This window comes from Brachionichthys hirsutus, chromosome 1, assembly GCF_040956055.1.
Source record: "Brachionichthys hirsutus isolate HB-005 chromosome 1, CSIRO-AGI_Bhir_v1, whole genome shotgun sequence".
Taxonomy (NCBI): Eukaryota; Metazoa; Chordata; class Actinopteri; order Lophiiformes; family Brachionichthyidae; genus Brachionichthys; species Brachionichthys hirsutus.
This window is the reverse complement of record NC_090897.1, coordinates 2,673,009-2,679,008: the sequence shown is the minus strand read 5'-3', so window position 1 is coordinate 2,679,008 and position 6,000 is coordinate 2,673,009.

Below are 6,000 nucleotides of genomic sequence, written 5' to 3'. Positions count from 1 at the left end.
CTGTTGATATAGCCATGATAACACACTTCCAAAAGCATGTATGTTTAACAGGGTTGATACTTTAAGTAAGAAACAAAGTCGAGATGAAAGCATAAAAATGAAGGCCAAGTTGTTTCGAGATTTGGAGCAGATGTGTTTTCAGTTATTCTCTGGAGTGCTATTTATGTTGTTGTGTTGCAGATAGATTGCAGATTATTATTAATTATATTACCTCATTGTGTCCTTGTTAAAAACTCCAAATGTTATACTGCACGACTTCTCGTGTCATTGTCCTCACTGTTCTACAGTTGGACTGACAATCATGTTTTATTACTGCGTAGGAACCAGTAGCCCAGCGCCTGTGAATGAGTGAAACAGCACCTTTTGGTCAAACAGTGATCCAAAGGTCAAGCGATGATTGAATCCTCAATTCCAGTGGTTGATATGTGCAGGCATATTTTCATCAATAGGTTCCCTCTCCCCGTTCATCGTACTCTCACTAGCTCTTCTGATAGACCTGCATCTGTCTCATCCCTGAGTTGCTAGGTAACAGCTTTTTCAGTGTGTGTGCACATTTGCCTGCGTGCTTGCAAGTCGCTGTGGCAATGTCAGGCTTTTGCTTGCGAGAGGAGAGAGAGATGTTGAGAATAGAGGGAGGCAGATGAGAGAGAAGTGCTCTGGGAGGAGAAGGGGAATGAGAATGAGTCAGAGCACTGATGAAGCTGAGGGACTGGAGAAGAGCGGGCCAAAAGCACTAGATTGTAACCGATCTTTCTTGCAGCCTGGCTGCATACATATATGTATCCATCTATATAGAGTGTGTATATATATATATATATGCACACACTTGCAGGAAAAGCTGCAAGCACTGAGCCATTATTGGAAGGAACAGAGAGGTGTAAGAGAGAATGAACGTGCTCAGAATAGAAAATCAGACCAAGTGATTGGATTCCTCCCTATAGTTTGCTCTCTGGCTCTCTCTACTCCTAGTACCTTATGGATAATAGGACCACTCCCACTCGCTCGCATTTTAAATATATTCCAGATGCTTTGCTGCTCATAACAACATTTAAGTAAGAGGTGCTTATTAGGAAGGAAAATGAATTGGGGATTGAGAGCTAATGCTGTTACTAAACCCCAAAAGTAGTTCGAGATGAGCATACAAAAACCTCTTAGAAACCCAGATAATAGCTGTTTTTAATGTCATTGCGCCGCATACAACAGTCCTACTTCTTTTCTAAGCACGGCGTTCTTTTCCAGCATTATGCATCTTTCCGTGTGTGTGTGTGTGTGTGTGTGTGTGTGTGTGTGCGTGTGTGCGCGTGCGTGCGTCAGGCTCCTCTCTCTATACATCGTTTTATAATGAAGTGAATGGACCCGGGTCAGGGACTGAGAAGCCAAGCCTGACTCTTGTTGCCAGGATACAACAACTGAGACCAGCTGGCATTATTTGCACACCAAACAGGCTAGCTTGCTAGCTGCTGCTGCTTTCCTTCTATAGAACTCGCCCAATCACATGTCAAGAGACTGTCACAGGCCCTGCAAAGGAAACACATGCACAAAGCAAGCCTCGAGATGAACTGACATTCTTTTAATGTTACAGTGACCAGAAGAGGTTCTTGTAATCTATATAGCATTGCTATTTTTAGATTTTTTTTAATAATCTGTTACACAACTGGAGAGTTGTAGCTAAGATTTTCTGTCATGTCAGAAATACATAAGAGGAGGAAATATAATTACTGCATGGTTCAGTTACCATACCTAAAAATTACTTCAATTAATACAATAGTATCAGGTACAAAGTGGCAGGTACAAAGCTGGCTAGTCCACTTTGGGATACAACCCTACAGTAAAATGGCTTATTCTGATAAATTGAATCTAGATCCAGGTTTGCACGTAATAGCAAATGAACAATTCCCGTTTCGAAGAGTAATGACTCAACGTGACATCTCTGCAGAAGAAATTCCTATTTTACCACTCTTCCTAGAACCTATTACAATGTGCAGTGGTTTGTTTTTCCAAATCTAAACACGTCAGGCTTTGTTAGCGTCTGCGCTTCCCACAGGATTAGGATTACATGTTTTTAACCTTTGGTTTCAGGGGCAGAATATTGTTGTCTGCAGATTGTGAAAATATGCCTTGTGGCGACTTGCCTTGATAACAAGCAATACGTGTTTGTTCACATGTCTGTGTTTTAGCTGTAGCATTAGCTACAGTCTGATGGGCCTGGCAGTTCCTGCTCCAGCAATAAGTGTGTTGAGCGCTCATTAACTGAAGCCATGTCTCATTGCAAGTTTAGATGTTTGCATTCCAAAGCAAGAGGCTGCGCCGCTCCAAAAGGCAAGAGAAGAATTCCACCGATCTTAGTGCCGAGTTCTTGAGGATCTTTTTTTTAAATAAATATACAAGATCATTTCAAAAGACTTTAAATCAAAAACAGCATAAATGTAGTTTTATCCTGGGCATGCTCGATCCACATCAGCATAAATAGTAATTGGACTGCACTTGTATAGCGCTTTATTCCACCTTTGCAGATTCGAACCACTGACCTAATGATCACTGGATGACTCTACCAACTGAGCCACAGCCGCCCTATAAAGCACAATCCGTTTTTTCGTTAAAGAGGTTGCAGGTATTTTGTTGATTTTAAACTTGTGGTGTTCAATCGGTTTGTTTCTCCTCCAGCGGATATAGTTGAGAGACGAGGGCACGTAGTAGAAAATATGGATTACAATTCGATTATTTGTAATATGCACATTAAAACGGGATGCTGTCGTGTGAATCCCTCCGTAGGCCTCTTTTCATCTGTGATCATATCGCTGCAGAACGACCATTACTTGCAAAGGAAGGAAACTGTTGCATCATAGCGTTGTGAATTCTCAAGCGATGCAACGTGCACAACTTTAACCTGAATTTAATTTGCGTGAGCATTTATGCCTTTGTGTGTAATCACAATAGCGTGTAGCATGTCTGTTAACCGACCCCGAGATATCAGTTGACTGTCTGCCAGGGATTGTAGTGATTTTTATCTAATTGCAGCGAGTGAAATAGGTGAAGGGTTTTGTACAAGCACTGCTCAAAACACACACACACACACAAACACGGGTGCAGACAGAAAGGAACATGCCCATCCCTGTGTGTGTGTGTGTGTGTGTGTGTGTGTATCTGCTGTTATTCAGCTGTCAGTGTGCAGAATGAGAGGTGTGGTTCTGTGTGCACAATGAGAATCAGGATTTAAAGCTGCATGGGGTTGGAGCAAACAACTCTTCATCCGCCTTCACTGCTCAGGCGTGTGCGTTTTCATGTTTTCCCAATATAATCAAGAGTGCGTATTGTTGCAGAATTGTTTGCACATCTAAATATGGATCGAGTAGGAATTGGTTCTGGCTTCACAGTTTTTAACAGGTTTTCTTTAGCCAAATACAGAACATTATTCTTGAAACCCAGTCATGTTAATGCTTTGCTTTAGACTCCCTTGATGTTAGTGGTAGACTATTAAACAAGCAGCTATGAATGGCGGCCAGTATAGTTACCGGTACTTTTGAAATTAAATAATCGTTTATTATGTTGTTGGGAATACATTTGCAGCTGCAAACTGTTAATTGAATGGCTGCGTTTACACCGCTTCATATTTTTCGTCGATCTGAATTCCTCATCAGTGAATCACTACTTCCGGTAGGGTGGCCCAGAGACATCGTACCAAACTGGTTTTAACTGGAGAAGAATAAAATCATGCATGAATGTTTAGGTCTTGTTGGTGATGTTTTAAAAGCCTTACATTCAGTCCTGAAATTAGCTTTAATGTGACGTGTCCCACATTAATGAAGCTGCTAGATGTGTGTGCGTGTGTGTGTGTGTGTGTGTGTGTGTGTGTGTGTGTGTGTGTGTGTTTTTACTTGCAGTGTGGTGCAATATGCTGAAGTGCTGGCCTCTATCTGACCGCAGAGGGAGTGGCTCAGAGCATATTAGAGAATGAAGAGAAAGAATTGGAAGACATGGCAATAAAGGGTGTGTGTGTGTGTGTGTGTGTTTGTGTGTGTGTTTATAAGACCGAGGACTGATGGTACCACTGCCTGGTCCTGTCCTTCATTCCTTCTCTGGCTCACGTCTCACAATTTCCTTCTGCCGTCGTCACCTCTGCTGCCAAGTAAAACTTAACCAACGTCGCGCTTGAAGCATCGTCCCAGACAGAATCAGAAGTTGCCAAAAAAAAAATTCAATTCATTTTGAGTGTGGGTATTAGTTTTAATACTATTGCGGCACTAGTTGCAGTGAGGTCGGAGATAAAATGCAATGCCAAAACCTTATGGTTACCCTGTGGAGAAAAGTTGAAGCGCGCTTTCTTTCGTCTGGAATGACTGCAACCCGACGCCACGCGGCTGTGGATAATCACATAATCCTGCAATCAGACTGGTTGGTTGGACAGCGTCGTTCCAAGCCGTGGTTCACGCTGAGTTTCTGTCGCTTGGCGATGCAAACAACTTCAGCTTCAGGTTCAGATTTCACTGAGGCGTCAAACTCGAGTCCCCTTCTTGTTTTTCCGTGAATATTACGAGGAATGCGATAGTTAGCGGATAGAAACAAACGGGTTTCTAATTAAACTTGACTACTGTGTGAGTATATACGTACAAACTACATAATGTAGTAAATATCTATCTATTTCTGCATTTATTCATTGGAAATCTGACCACAAGAACTTATTGTTACCCGCGGAATGTCTTCAGAAGGTGGCGGTAATATACTTAAAGCCTGTTTGCAGTCGCCACAAATAAAAGAATATATTGTGACCACATGACAGGCAGTAGATCTCAGTGGAACTTAATTAAATCAATAAAGGAATGTATTTATATATATGCTTCGTATACTAATTTTTGATGCAGCTTGGTGGAAATTGGATTTTTGTGTAACTGTACCACAACCAAAACGCTGAAAACCGCCACCATAAATATAGCAATGGCAGAATAACTCATTGGATGCATGTTATTGGTTTCATTTAGTGCATTATCAATCAAATTTTGGCATGTATTTCAAGATTATTTAAATGACAGTCTGCTGTTTTTTTCTAGCTACACTGCTAGAATTAATTCCCTGGCACCACTACGCAATATTGACAATTGAGAAACTCATTATTAGATGTAGTGTCTTGACTTCATCACAACTGGAAACTATTTTCCTTTTTTTTTTATTGCGGAGAAAATGGTAGTCATTTTCCTATATGTGGTATATAAGTCAACACGCGAGCTAGAATGCTGAAGCACAATGAAGAAATGGAACGCACTCGACTGAGCGCCACAAACACACACTGTTTGCAGATGTCACGTATCTTTTGATCAGGGTGGATTTACAAAGGAAATGAGGCCTGTGGTTTTGAACAGGGTTTCCTCTCCCCGTGGGGGTGACTGTGACTGCTAGCGTACAAACAGAATTTTAGTGTAGATCGCATGTCAGCGAAGCGCTTTGTTGCCATAACCGCCCATCTTAGTTGTCCCTAAAATAGAGCAGAGATTATTTCTCAAAAAAACCCGCCTGACCCAGTTTGAGACGGGTGTGTGCGTGTCGCTGCGAGGTTTGTTTATTTCGGGGCGTAATCAACCTTCCTGTCGCGTTGTTTGGTGCGGTTCGAGGCGGGAGCCGAGGAGGGTTTGCAGCGACGGCCTAGCAGTAGCGAAGAGGGAAGAAAATGCGCGCTCGGAAAAATGGGAATGGGCCGCTGGTTTGTTGAGTCTCCAATGGCGCCGTTCTGTGCACCAGGAAAAGGGGGCCAGTACATCCTCCATCAGCGCGCCGCTCTGGATGGCTGGCTGGCTGGCTGTCTTTACTTGACTGACTTGACTAGAGGGATATAAATAGCAGTCTTTGAATAGGATAACTGCAGAGGGAGGGGAAGGAGAGATGGAAGTGGCGCCAGAGAAGATAAGAGTGCCAGTGTCTGAGTACAGGGGGGGGGGGGGGGGGGCATAATGTGGCCAGGGTCTCATCTGTTCCATCGGTCAACAGGATGGTCCTACTTTGACGCATTCA